This window comes from Cnephaeus nilssonii, assembly GCF_951640355.1.
Source record: "Cnephaeus nilssonii genome assembly, chromosome: 19".
Classification (NCBI taxonomy): Eukaryota; Metazoa; Chordata; class Mammalia; order Chiroptera; family Vespertilionidae; genus Cnephaeus; species Cnephaeus nilssonii.
In genome coordinates, this window is record NC_137090.1 from 47,681,099 (window position 1) to 47,696,493 (window position 15,395).

Below are 15,395 nucleotides of genomic sequence, written 5' to 3' on the forward strand. Positions count from 1 at the left end.
TCTGTATCTGGGGGCTGGGGTAGGAGGGAAGGGGGGTGCTTTGTTCTGGGATCCACAAAGAGCAGTAGCTGTTTTGTTTGTTTGCTTGTTTGTTTTTTACTAAGAGGAATTTTTATCTTTTTATTGTTTAAAGTATTACATATGTTTCCATTTTCTCACATGGACCCCTGCTCAGCCACTCCCACCCCCTAGCACATGCTCCCATACCCCCAGTGTCTGTGTCCATTGGTTATGCCTATATGCATGCATACAAATCCTTTGGTTGAACTCTTACTCTCCCCACCACTCTCCCCTGCCTTCCCATTGAGATGTGAAGATCGGTTCAATGCTTCTCTGTCTCTGGATCTATTTTTGTTTATCAGTTTATGTTGTTCATTATATTCCACAAATGAATGTGATCATGTGATATTTATCTTTCTCTGACTGGCTTATTTCGCTTAGCATAATGCTCGCCATGTCCATCCAAGCTGTTGTGAATGGTAAGAGTTCTTTCTTTTTTCACAGCAGCACAATATTCCATTGTGCAGATGTAACACAGTTTTTTAATCCACTCATCTGCTGATGGGCACTTAGGCTGTTTCCAAATCTTAGCTATCGTGCTGTATGTACATAGGGGTGCATATATCCTTTCTGATTGGTTTTTCTGATTTCTTGGGATATATTCCTAGAAGTGGAATTACTGAGTCAAATGGCAGTTCCATTTTTAATTTTTTAAACAAACTCCATACTGTTTTCCACATTGGCTGCACCAATCTGTGTTCCCACCAGCAGTGCACAAGGGTTCCTTTTCCTCCACATCCTCACCAGCATTTGTCCTTTCTTGATTTGTTGATGATAGCCACTCTGACAGGTGTGATGGTATCTCATTGTGTTTTTTTAAAATATGTTTTTACTAGAGGCCCAGTGCATGATTTAATCATGCACCTGGTGCACCAGTGGGCTGGCTGTCCACCGGTGCCCCAGGCCTTCCGAAAGCCTCCGGCGCTGCGGAGGCTTTCGAAAGGCCTTGCGCCGGAGCAGACAGCTGGCCAGGTCCCCCGCTTTGGCCTTTGATCGCGGGGGACCTGGCCGGCTGTCCGCCGGTGCCCCAGGCCTTCCAAAAGCCTCCGGGGCAGCCATGGCACAGACACTGAGCTCGCGGCGCCAGTGGCGCCTCAGCGTCCTGCTGGCCCAATCAGGTACCCCGGCCACCCTGAGTCCCGCCCCCTGCGCCTCCTGCTGGCCCAATCGTGGGCGTAGTGGAGTTATGGTAATTTACATATTACCATTTTATTATGTAGGATTGATTTCAGAGAGGAGTAGAAACATCAATGATGAGAGGGTCATTGATTGGTTGCCTCCTGCACATGCTCTATTGGGGATCGATCCCCCAACCTGGGCATGTGCCCTTGACTGGAATCAAACCCTGGACTTTTCAGTCCACAGGCCAACACTCTACTCACTGAGCCAAACTGGCTAGGGCCCTCATTGTTGTTTTAATTTGCATCTCTTCGATGATTAGTGGCTTTGAGCATGTTTTTATAAGGCCAAGAGACATATGAAAACAGAATTTTTTTTCTTGTGACTAATAAAAAGAATTTTATTAAACTCACTGAAGTCACATGTCCACATGAAACCATCATCACTGTGGCCAGGCCAGTGAGATGTGCTGATACCTCCACTCTGGGGCCCTGAACCACACTCCCCAGAACCAGCTGGATGTGGAAATTGGCAGCTGTTAGAAAGGAGGAAATGGAAGTCATGTCCACCACAGGCCATTGTCAAATAAAACATTGACTTCTGGTTTCTACTCTGACATATAAGAGCTTGGAAGTCCTTACTCCCATCCTTATAAGAAAAAAAAAAAAGATGAACAATCCTAAAAACAGGAACTCTTTATCAATTTATCTGAAATTAACTATGACTATGAAATACAATACAAGCTAGCCTATCTTCCTGATAAGACAGAAAACATCTTTTCCAGTCAAAGTGAGAGACAAAATAAAGAAGCATGTTAAGAGAAGACAGATTTGACCACATCAAAATGTAATGAACATATTTGGCAAAACACACATCAAATTGAGACAAATGGCAAGCTAGAGAAACCATTTGCAAGTTACAAAGCTGATATTCATGACAATTCAGATTTGCTAACAATCCAATGGAAAAGAGGGCAAAAGGTCTCAAACTGAAAGTCCAAAACAAGGAATAGGCCGAAAGTATGAGAAAGATATCTAACTTCAGTTTAAACCAGAATGAACAATTCACATGAAAATATTGCTCTTTCTCACCCTGGACAGGGTACCTCATCAGTTGGTTGGGGAGTCATCCCATATACCAAAGGGTTGCAGGTTTGATTCCCGGTCAGGACACATACGTAGGATGTGGGTTCTGAAAATGTTCTGGAAATAGACGGTGTTTGTGATGTTATAGAACAGTTGCGAAAAATTGTGAATGTACTTGATGTTGAAATTTATACTTGGAAGGATCATAGAACGAAAATTTATAAAATTTAAATTTATTTTAATATATTTAAAATTCATTTTATTTTACTCACTAGTATAAAAAAAATACACTAAAATTCTAAGTGTGTGTAAGATAAACCCAAAAATGTTTTAAATTGCTGTTATTGGGGAGGGGAAGTCATCTCTGCCATGGCAGCTGACACACACTGAGGCCCAGGACCTGGGACCACAGACCTCGCAGGAGCTGAGGCGAGTGGCTCACAAGCTGCAGGTGGGTCCACATCTGGAAGTTCAGGGACAGCTGTGCCTGGAGCCTGCTCTGTATCTGGAGAGGGCAGCAGAGTTGGCGTTTCCTCTTTAGGTGTTTCTTGATCTTTCTCTGGAGCTGCTTCTGTAGATCCAGGAAGAGAACATGTTACACCGTGACTGCCCTTTGTGCCTTCCAAAGAAGGGAACCTCCCATCTCCATCACTAAAGTTCCAGTTCAAACCACACCCCAGGAAGTCCTCCAGTCTGCAGGCCAAGGGCACTGACCTGAGCGGCTCTGTGCTCCTGCCTAACCCCAGCCTCTGGGAGCTCTTCTCTGTGTGGTCCAGCCACATGGCCTCTCCCTCAACCACACCACGCTCTCTGACTCCTCCTGTGTCTCCGCCTCAGTGGGCTCAGGTGTTCCAGCTGTGAGGGAGATACTGGGCCTGGTTTGGCAGGTCTGGGACTGGAAATGTGAGCTCTATGTGGACAGAGCAAAAGCATGATGAGGCTGGGAAATTCTGGTGGCCGTTATAAATCTGGAGGGCACTGGTCCAGCCAGTTGCCCAGGGTGCAGGAGATGGCCCTGGGAAGAGAGAGAGGTGGAGAGCAGGGTTTGAGGCCTGGCCTTTCCTTCCACACAACCCTCCCAGAGCACCACTCAGAGAGCCGGGGGTCCTGTGCCTGCTGCTCCTGCCCATCCAGAAGCCAGACCTACTCTTTGCCCACCTTCAACCTGGCAGTCCTGGCAGAGACACGCCTGGTCACCCAGGAGGGGCTGGCAGAAAGCCCTCCTAACTGACAGCTCTGGATCAATGAGGGAACCACCTGCCCCCTTCTTCAGAGGAACCTGACATGCTCTCTCAGTGTCCCTGTCCCTCCCACTACCCTCCTCCCCAAATGTCAACTCCATGAGGACAGAGAGGGCTGGTGTCTGCTCTGTCATGTCTTTCACTCATTGGCACACAGTAGGTGCTCCAGGAATAGCTGACCAATGAACGAGCAAAGAAAATCTGTCTACACCTCTGGCAACCCAGAGACCTCCTAACACCTCAGATTTTGGCTCCTGCATTTACATGCTGCCTAATTCACTAGCTGCCTGTGGGGTTCTCCTCCTCCCGTTGACATTTATCTCCCATGGGTAGAGAGCAACAGCCACGCTGCCACTGAGGAGGTTCTACCAGATTAGTAAGCAAGGTCCCAGGATAGGGGTGCAGGCAGGGCTGGGATTAGGAGCGGAAGGGTATGAATTTTATGAGGGGCTCACTCTGTCCACTGACCTCCCCACTCGCCCACACCACCCATATCCACATGCACAGCTCTCTGACTCGTGTCCTTTTTTCTAGGAGAAGCCCTCAGACATCTGCCCTCTTGCAGAAATCCCACCATGTGTGGGATGCAGGGTTCTGCCAGCATCTTGAATTCAGTCCCCATACTCCCCTCCTGGCTCTGATCCAACACCAAATCACGTTTTCTGCTAGAACAGAGGTCTGCCTTCCTCATCACAATTCAGGAAGATGCGCCATAGGAAAAGGAGGCCAGGAGGACGTCACGTCGGCTGTCCTGTGGACACTACGAGCCTGTGAAACCTAGTGTGCCTGAATCACTCCCAACTACAAGGAAGCTCTGCAGTGCAGGCTTGGGGCGTGCTCTGAGCACTGGATTATGGTCAGTGCCTAGAGAAGTATCTGCACCTGGCAGGACGTCAGATATATTTGCTGAATGAATGAGTCTAAACCAGCCCCATCTCAGATAGCTGGGAGAGCCTGGGCCCCACTGCTCACCCCTGGGGTCTCTGCTCTGGCTTCACCCAGGACAGGGACCCATAATGGAAGTGCCAATCTTTTTATCTAATGAGAAAAGTGCTTAGCCCTGGGCCCTGAGGAGAATCACAAATTTGGCAGATTTTGTCAATATGAAGAGAAAATGACCAATTGGCTCAAACACAGCCCCTCCAGCAGACCTCTCCACTGTCCAGGCACCCAGAGGCACCCCACTGAGATCCTACACTAACCTTTTTGGACCTCATTTCTCCCCATGTTTCGAGGAACAAACACTCAGAGGCATGCAGTGACCTGAAGTTTCACAGCAAACAGACGGCCAATGACCACTGTGCTGTGCAGGGGAAGGGGCTCACCTGGTACATGGTAGGTCCCTCACCTGTTATAGCAAATGCTGTATAACAACACGGAAAGGTGGGGACAAATGTGGGGTCCCTGCCCAGGAAGGTGGGCACCTGGTATTTGCCTCATTTGTCCAATCAGTGAGCCCAGGTGGTCAGTACCACACTGGTCTTTTGCTTTTTCTCTTCTGTTTTGCCTCATGAGGATGGAGTTTATTGGACACCAAAAGTGGGTGGTGCTGGGGTCACTGGGCTGGTTGGCAGCTGGGCACAGGATTGGCTGACAGGCCTCTGTGTTCTGACAGGTGCCTCCATGGGAGGCCCGTGTTGAGTCAGGCACACAGTGAGGCTGACTCCCCAGGAAACAGAGTCCTGGCTTCCAGAAGGGGCAGGTCTTGACGGTGAGAACCTTTCTCAATGGCGGTTTCTGGGTCCTGAGGGCCATCACCTCAATGATTGTCCAGCTCAACACTGTCTGCCTGACCTCCCCCCCCACTCGCCAGAGCATTCTGGGTAATAAGCAGAGCAGCTGGGGCTCCCTGTGGGCTCCACCACGTTAGTTTCCAGGTTGTGAGCTCATTCACACTGAAAAGGGTTCCACTTTGTGTTTCCTGGGTCTGTCTCGGTGCTAAACTGAACTGTGAACAGAAAAGCAGCTGGTCCTTCCCAGGCTTGGCCAGGGCAGGGGGATGGGCAAGGGACGGGCAGGCTCGAAGGCGGGATTGGAGTGTCTGAAGATACGGGTGGGGAAGTGCTTTACGTGGGAGCTTCACGTTGTTCCACTCCATGCCGTCGATGAGGACCCACAGTGTGTTCTGCCTCTGCTTGGCCCTGCAGATCAGGCGGCTGATGCCCTCGAGGCACTGGCTCTGGTACGCCACGTCCTTCTCCTTGGTTTTCTTCACCTTCTTGTTGTCCTCATTGTCCACAGTCATGGACCTGGAGGGCGTGGCTCCAGTCTCACCCCTGCTAGGCAGCCTGCTAACCTGCAGAGACTAGAAGGTGCACTTAAGGGTGTTGCTGGCAGTAGCCTGGTCTTTGTTCTCAGTGTCTCTCTTCCTGTCTGTGGGCTGTACTGCCATCCAGTAATCCACATGTGGCCCCATCAGCTCAGCGCCAGCACCTGGCTGAAGGAGACTCCTCTCCACTCACAGACAGGGAGGAGGGAAGATGTGTGAGGCCTCCTTGTTTGCCGCAGACCTGTGTGGCGGGGTGGACAGCAGCACGCTAGAGCCCAAGCGGGCCGCATAATCTCAGTGTCCTGAGACGACCCAGAATGGTCCCACAATACCAGTTCCACCACCCCCACGAAGGGAATGATGGTCAAGGACTCCTCATTGGGGCTCTTTTATTTGTAGGTGAGTGTGGCCTCCACGAAGGGCAGTTGGTGGGCACAATTGGCCCCTGCCATGTACTGTGTGATTCTCAACACCATGCCCAACGTGTCCTGCACAGCCCTCTGGGACTCCTTGTAGAACAGGTCCTGCCTGGCCAGGTCCTGGAAGAAGCTCTTGTAGCGGTAATGCACGGAGCCCAGGTACCTGGCCACAGGGTGGGAAACCAGCAGATGACCAGGAAGTACATGTAGCCCAGCCGGGGGCCAGGGGGCATGGTTGTAGGACAGCAGCTCTAGGAAGAGCCACAGCACAGAGCTGAAGTACTGCTGTGCCCCTGCCACCGGGATCTTCACAGGGTTCAGGGGCTGGGAATTGAGGTGACAGTGTCTCTGAATCCATGAGATGATGGTGCTGAAGGCCACATGGACTTCAGAATTGGAGCAGGTGCACACCTCGGGCAGCATGTGTTGCTGCAGGACTCAGACGGGAACTGCCCCTGTCAGTCAGAGGTGTTGAGGAGGAGGATGTTCTGGGGCAGCTGGTGTCAGAGATGATGATGTGGTTCAGCTGGTCGTACACCGTCTCCCTGGGGATCTGCAGCTGACTCAGCGGGTCGGGGCAGTGCTTGTTGTCCAGGCTGTGGGCCCGCTTGTTCTGGCTTTGCCACCTGCTGCTCCTTCAGGGATGTGCCCCAGCTCCAGCAGCCCTCCTGCTCTCTGGGATCTGGTGGAGGGGATGAGGAGAGACTCGGTCTTGGTGATGCGCCCACTGGTTGCTTGGGGCTCGTCTTCTTAGGCACGTGGGTTGGACCTGGAGGTTCCTATGGCGCTGGCACTGTGAATGCTCTAGCTCTCCATCTGAGAGCTGGGCTGGGACAGGTCTTCAAAGTATGGCCTGAGCCAGGGCTTCGGGGTCCTGAGGACACTCTCATGGGCCACTGTCACTGGGCTTCCCTAGTGAGTCATACAGCAGATCCAGGTCCTCCACCTCAGGGACCTGCTCCGAAGACTCCTGCTCTGAGTCCAGGACCTCCTTCCACATTGGGACCCTGCGCAGCCACCCCCCAACTTTCTTGTTGGCATCTTGTTGCCTGGTCATGAATGGCGATCTTACTTCTCCTTGGTGCTGCTTTTTGGACTCCTCAAAGTCGAAGTCCTCCTTCTCTTGATTCTGCCCGTGCATGGAATCATGGCTGGCCTGCTATTCTGAGAAGATTTCATACTCCATCTCTGAGTAATGAACCCTGGACTTGGCCTTGAGGCCGGCCTGCCAGGTGCTGTCCTCGGGGCCGATGGGTTGGCTGGACAGGGAGGAGATGCTAACCTCAGCCACGTGGGCAGATGCCTCCATGATGGTGCTATGGAGGCTCAGCATCTGGCTACCCTCGAGGGGTCGCTGCCTCACCTCAGCCATGTCGATGGTGCCCTCGGCAAGCGCCCGGTAACCCAGGATGGTCTGGTTTTTAAGAGGCTGCTTCTGCTGCAGCATGATCTGTAAGTTGTTGCCTTCTGTCTTGAGGGAGTGAGGGTACTGCAGGGAGAAGGTCAGTGCCAGGTCGGTCTTCACGTGACCACTAGGGGGCAGCAGAATCTCGTCTGACCTCAAGATGTTTTGGGAGCCCTGCAGTTTCACAGTGATCACCACAGTTCTGAGCTCCTTCTCCAGCTTCTTGTAGATCAGCAGCTTGGCTAAGGTGAGGCTACACAGCCTGGGCACGCAGGCAGGGCTGGAGCAGTCCACCTCCCAGGTGGAAAACAAGTTCATGGGCACCTGTGTGTTGAGTGCGGCGGGCATGCTGTCCAGGCCCGTGGGCACTGACATAGTGGTCTTATTTCTACCCTGTGTTGGGAGAGGGGGCACATGCCATCAGAGGCAGCTCATAACCTGTCAGGTGGGTTGGGGGCTGCAGCTCAGACTGAACCCCAAGCACTCAGTGATTGGTGGCAAGTAGTGGGACAGGAGTGATCATAGGGACCACATGCTAACTTGGCGGCCTTGCAAACTAGAGACCTAAAGTGACCAAACAGGATGGTCTGAAATTAACGTGTTGTGTGTGTGTGTGTGTGTGTGTGTGTGTGTGTGTGTGTGTGTGTGTGTGTTTTAAGTAAAAGCAGCTTATGGTGGATAGTGGTGTCCTAGGTTGTCATCTTCCCTTAAAAAGGTTTATCTTTATCTTAATTGAGCCCGTCTATTGTCTTTTTGCATCTATAAGAACATATTTTTGTAATATCAAAGGAATTTTCCTTTATTCAGACCCCTCAAAGCACAGGCACTGCTCTGCTCTCTGCAGAGACCCCACTTGCCCTCATTGTTATTGAGTTCATTGTTGACTGTTCACATCCTGCACATACCAGAGTGAAAGAAGTATGTGTCTGTCATTTCACCTTTTATCCACTCCCAGAGAGTTCCCTGCTGTGATTTCTCCTGCTTCCATAATCTATCACCAATGGATTTCATGAAACCCACACAAGTCTCCACTTTTGATTGTAATGTATAAAATAAGGTGCAAAGCTGCCATTCTCCAGAGCATTATTATCTCATTTGGTTGAGATTTTGCTTCACCGCAATTGTCTACACTTTGGCTCAAATAAACTCAGAAAAATTCTGCACATGTTTCCATGTTTTCTACATGAACAAGAGAAAAGGTTCTCGGCAGGCAACGTAGACTGGGAGGTGAGTGATGATGAGACACATTGGTGTCTTAGTCATTTCTTAGCAGAGGACGGACAGCACCTCCCTGTGTTAACATGGTCACCTTGGGATTTCTGACAGAACATCCCATTCTAAGATGGGAACACAGAGGCTTTTCCTGGGGTGGGAGGGTCTGGATATTAGAACAATGGGGTGTTCGGGGCAGCACCGTTGACATGACAAGAGGAGGGGATCATGTCCAGGTCCCACAGCAGTGAAGAGATGGATCGCCAGCCCTGATAACAGGTCCCCCTCCTGGTATGTTGTGCAGCCCTGGGAAGCCCCAGCTCCTGACCGAGAGGGACCACAGGGATGTGATCCTCCGGGCAGCAAAGGGCAAAGCAACAGACTTGGTACCTTGAGCCCCGTGTCCTTTTGGGAAAAGTATCCCTACTAATCACCATGATGTATAAGAGTGGGAGACGGTGAGTAAGGATTGTCAGGACAACATGGACACATGGAGATGGGCATTAAAAGGGAAAGTCTGTAGAAAAATACAAGAATACACTTGACTGAGTATGATGTGAAATGGTACAAAGTCTTCTGATATTCCTAACACTTTGTGGGCAGTGACTTTCCATCAGTGAGAGTGGGTTGTGGGGAGGATATAGGCCCCATATTCCTTTCAAAATTGGACTCTAGGAGGGAGCTAGGAGCGTGACAGGGCAGCTTATGGAACCCAGGGCTCTCTTCAACTACATGGGATCCTGGACTCTGGGTCACCTCAGCACCTGCACTCACCCTGCGGTCGTGCTGCACGCTGGAGGATGGATGGGGCCCCTGTGCCTCCTACAGGGGCATGGAGTTGAGGACCCCATCTGTCAGCTCCTCTCTGTTGTCCTGTGCGGAGCTCTGTAAAGACAGTTCACAGTCACCAGGAGGAAAGCCTCAGAGGCCTGTTTTGCTGGTTCTGTGCCCCTGTGACCCTCCACTCCAGGCACACACACACAGTGTGATGCACTCCGACCTCCACTGCAGAGGAAAAGGCATGACATCCTGAGGGCTTGGATTCCCATTGGCAGAGATAAGGGACCCCTCTGGAACCACATCTCCAACTACCTGTACTTTCCTGGGGTGTGATTACAGTAGGACCTCTACGTGATCCACTGCCCCAAAAGCTGTTCCTGCCCCAGGGTTCTCACTTCTGTTCCCTCTTCCCAACACATGAAGGGGAGGGGATTTGGGCTGTACAGGGATGGAGCACATAGGTGGCCTGGCCTGAATGCGTCTGACCCAGGCCACCTTGTGTTACCTGAGGCCATATTTTTTAAAATGGCCAGCAATGTCGGGGACAAGGGTTGAACCAATGTCTGCACCGTCTGGAAAAGCTCTCACTGTGGGGTCTCCGGAAGCAAGAGCACCAATCACTGGGAACACAGCAAGAGAACATCTTGCACTGGCAAATGCCTCTTGGCAAGTGAGCTGCCTGTGGGGCTGATGTGGGTGCCAGGTTACAGGGTGTCCAAGTTCTATTGGTTAGTGACCTCAGTACATGGGATTCTCTTGACTGAGTCCCCTCCTCTCATGACAGCTATCCACATAGTCCTGTGGGCTGCTGTCTGTTGTCCCCTCTTCTCCATGAAGCACCTGATCTGTACACACACTTAGGGGCAACAACACATCTCTCCCCTAGCCCCCTAGAAACTCTGGGTGCAGCCAGGGTCCCAGAGTTGAGTAAACCAAACTGGACTCAGACTCAACCCCCATTCTTACCTCTTCTGGATCCTGGATAAGTCATTGTGCCTGTCAGAGCCCGTCTCTCTCCTCCTGCACAATGGGTTATGCAGCAAGTGCTTCTTAGGGCTGTGCAGGCTCATGTGGGGAGTAGCTGTAAAGCAGGAGGAGGACGGTCACATGTAGGTAGTGCCTCCAACCTGTTTTTCCATCCTGTTGTCACCTCCTCTGAGTCTGCTTTTCTTCTAATCCTACCCAAGATCATCACACCTAGAGTGTGTGTGTGTGCCTGTGCCTGTGTGTGTGTGTGTGTGTGTGTGTGCGTGTGTGTGTGTGTGTGTGTGTGTGTGCATGCCAGTGCTCCCTTTCTGGATCCCAAAACAAAATGGCCCCACATAGGGAGGAATAGGCAGAAGCTGCCCAGTATGTCAGGATTTCTAATTTCCAGACCAACTCTGTGGGAGCCTTGGCCTGGGAGGTCTGAACATTCCTGAACTCTGGACTCTGAATGTCATGTACCCTGGCCAATCCCTGCCTGACTATGGGCTTCTGTTTCCCACTTATCCAATGAGGGTGTGATTCAGAACTACGTAAGCATGAGCTCAGCATAAGAGGGCCCAGCCCCAGCTTTCTCCACTGTGGGTGGGTTGTGGACAGAGGTGCACCTTTGTGATTCCAAATCTAGGCGCCTTTTCAGACAAATACTGTCTAGGCTGCCAAAGCCCACTGTCCCACCATGCCATCTCCATGTCTGTACATGATTCCACCAGCAGAGCCTTTTCCAGAGCCCCTGAGGAAACCTGGGTGCAGCCAGGACCCCAACTTTCAGGACACACGGCTGGGTTTATCTCAGGCTCTGCATTCTGACCATCTGTGATTCTGGGCAAGGCATGGACCTCTCGGGTCACTGGTTCTCTCCTCAGTGACTCCCCATGGTCTTCACCTTCCTCATGTGGTGTGAATGTGTGCCCTCCCTTTAAGTGTGGGTGTCAGTAGTGACTCCATAGAAGACAGCAAAGGGATCCAACACAACCTCCATGATTTGGCTCAAAAAAGTTAGTGCTTGGCCCAGCCAGAGTGGTTGAGCATCATTCTGGGCACTGAAAGTTTGCTGTTAGGTTCCTGGTCAGGGCACATACCTAGGTTGTGGGTTTGATCCCTATTCAGGGCGCATACAGGAGGCAATCAATTCATGCTTCTCTCTCACATCTCTCTCTCTCTCTCTCTCTCTCTCTCTCTCATCAATTTTTTGGGAAAAAATGAATTTAACATTTTAAAGCAAATCCATTTTATTTATTTTTTTAATCTTTATTGTTGAAAGTATTACATATGCCCTTTTTTTACCCCATTGACCACTTCTAGCTGATCACTGCCCTCCTCCTCAGGCCTTGACCCTCCTATTGACTGTGTCCCTGGGTTATGCATATATGCATACAAATTCTTTGGTTGATCTCGTCCCACCCTAAAAAGTTTTTTTAAATATTGGTGCCTACCCACTTGCTCACTCTGATCTTCTCTCTCTCTCTCTCTCTCTCTCTCTCTCTCTCTCTCTCTCTCGCCACACAGAGGAATAAGCGTCTGTGCTCTGATCTGCTATCTGGAGAGACCCACATGGCCTAGCACTGAATGAGACCAACAGACAGAGAGGAAGTCAGGCCTTCCATCCAAACTGAATCCCAAAGTCCCCCCGAGTGAGCTCAGACCCTCAGTGACACAGATACTGCCTCAGTTGACACCACAGTAGTCCCAGCTGAGCCATGAGGGATTCCTTGTCACAGACATGTGGGCTAATAAGTCTGTGTTGGTTAAGTCTCTAGTGTGGGGGAACTCTCAGCAATAGATCACTAGCACAGTCGTCCCACACCAGGTGCTGCCCTGCCCTCCTATCTCCCTCATTTTTCTCCTCCCAGTTCCCTCCAGTCCCCTCCTTTCTAACATGCTCTGCCTCCAGTTTGGAGGATGGCTGTGGAACTTAGGAAAGGACCCTGGAAAGTAGAGCCAAACTGAAAAGTGTAATTTGAAATAGGAAATGGCCTCTGCTGAGACCACAGTTCTGAGCTTCCAAGGTAAGGAGACGCTCCACGCAAGGCGGGTGGCTGCCCCTCCAGGCCCATTGCCAGTGCGCACAAGTGCACTGACCATCACCACGGACCTCTAAGGTAGACCTGCCCCCTTCATTTCCAGACCTCCATTTAATTTCACAAAGCTTTCATCGGCTGCCATTGTGAAATCAGGATTAAGAGGGTAGACAAGTATTTATTCAACTTTCTGGTTTAGGAATTGGATCCTAAAGAGCCTGTATAATGTCCCCGCGATGGGCTCACGTTCTCAGGGCTTACGGTCCTCAGGGTCAATGATAGGACTCATCACACTCCATTAGAATTTCCTTTCTATCTGCGTCAACCAACAGGGCTAAACTCCTTGAGAGTAGGGACCCTGGAGGTGGTCCAAAGTTAATAAATACCTATTTGTCCTGAGACGGTGTAGCTTGTGCCATGGCGGACGCCTTACAAGACTGTTAGTCCATCCTCACCACGGTAGTTCAGAGCACAGAAGAGGATTGATGAAAAGAAGCCAGGCTGTCTCCACAACCTTGTTCAGCCTCGGGGCGTGAGAAATAATGGCCACTGGGCTCTGGTGAGATGGAAGAGCATCAGGAAAAAGCTCAGCTGAACCAGAGCTCAGGGGCTGAGGGTGGAGAGAGGCTCTGACCCTAGAGGAGACTTTGAAGGGGTGTCTGTGGACCCCGGGCCCTAGAACATTCCCTATCCCCTCTTCAGTGCTGTGGGCCAACAAAGGAGATGCTCAGAATGCTGATCAGTGCTAGTGGAGCAGGGTGGAGTTTCTCTCCAGGTGCAGGTGGCAGTCAGTGTTCAGGAACTGTTTGCTGCAGGTTAAACCCTAAAGCATTCTGCAATGTGGACACCAGGGGGCGCTTAAAGTAATGCTTTGCCCATGTGCTGGTGGGAGATGTCAAACAAAATGTGGGTTCCCAGGGGTAGCCCTGACATAAAGGGTCCCTGCCCCTATGCTGCTCGGTCAATTTCCCCGAAGTCCCATTGGGCTGAGCCTCAAGAACACATTCGTAGAGCTGATGGCTCTTGAGACACTATTTATTCCCAACCTATGACTCATTGTAACCCCATGGAGGCCCAGAAGAAACAGACTTGCTCAAGGCTCTGAAGGTTTATAGAGTTAAATTTTATAGAATCGAAATTAAATTTATACTTAAGAGTATTTAATTACATTTTCTTTAAAATAGACTGTAGGTTACTAAATAGTATGAGAAAAATACAGTAACATTGTAACCGTATACAAAATAAACACAAGTATTTTCAAACTGTATATAAAGGGGTTGTGGGAGCCCCATCTGCCATGGCAGCTGACACACACTGTGGCACAAGGCCTGGGACCGCAGGCCTCCCAGGAGCTGAGGTGAGTTGCTCACAAGCTGCAGGTGGTTCCACATCAGGGAGTTCAGTGACAGCTGTGCCTGGAGCCTGCTCTGGCTCTGGAGAGGGCACCACAGTTGGCATTTCCTCTTCAGGTGTTTCTTCATCTTGCTCTGGAGCTGCTTCTGGAGATACAGGAAGAGAACATGTTACACCATGACTGCCTTTTGTGTGCCTTCTAAGGAAGGGAACCTCCCATCTCCATCACTGAAGTCTCAGTTCAAGCCCCCACCCAAGGAAGTCCTCCAGACTGCAGGCCATGGGCACTGACCTGAGCGGCTCTGTGCTCCTGCCTAAGTACAGCCTCTGGGAGCTCTTCTCGGTGTGGGCAGCCACATCCCCTCCCCACTCACCCTCACCACCCAAATCCACATGCACAGCTCTCTTTGACTCCCTCCCTTTTTTCTAGGAGAAGCCCTCAGATCTCTGACCTCTTGCAGAAATACCACAAGGCATGGGACCCAGGGTGTTGCCACCTTCTCCAAGTCACAGTCCTTATACTCCCCTTAAGGCTCTGATCCAAAGCCCACTCACTTTTTCTGCTGGTCCAGAGATCCACTTTCTGCTTCAAAATATGAGAAAATGCAGCGATACTTCGAGGAAGAATTCACATTGACTGTCCTGTGGACGCTACCTGCCTGTTCAGCCTGGTGTGACTGAATCACTCCTGACTAGAAGGAAGCGCTGGAGTGCAGTCCTGGGGCCAGGGCATTTGCTGAATGAATGAGCCCAAATGAGCCCCATCTCAGATAGCTGGGTGACCCTGGGGTCCCCCTGCTCACCCCTGGGATTTCTAATCTGGCTTCACCCAGGACAGGGACCCTAATGGAATCTCCAATGTCTTTATCACAAGAGAAAATAGCTTAGCCTGAGGCCTAAGAATCACAAATAAGGCAGAAGCTTCTTTAAGAAGAAGAGAAAATGGCCAATTAGGACAACCACAGCCCCTCCAGCATACCTCTCCAGTGTCCAAGCTCCCAGAGAGCCTTTTTTCCAGGGGAACACCACCCCCGCCCCCTGAATCCCTACAATAACCCTATGAGGCTGGGCCTCAGAATTCCCTATGGTCAGAGAAACAAACACTCAGAGAGATGCAGTGACCTGAAGCCTCACAGCAAGCAGGTGGCTGAGTGGCCACTGTGCTGTGGAGGGGCAGGGCTCACCTGGTACATGGTTAGTCCCACCCACGTTGGTTAGTAGCAAATGTTCTGTATGAACACAGAAGGGTGGGTGGGGACCAAGGTGGGGATGCTGCCCAGGAAGCTGGACACCAAGTATTTGAACAGTTTGTCCAGTCACTGTTCCTGGGAAGCCTGCACTGTACGTCCTTTTATTTTATTTTTGCTCTCTGAGGGTCAAGTTTATTTGGAAGCCTGAGTGAGTGGTGTTGGGGTCAACATGAAGGCCCAGGGCTAGGATGACTGGC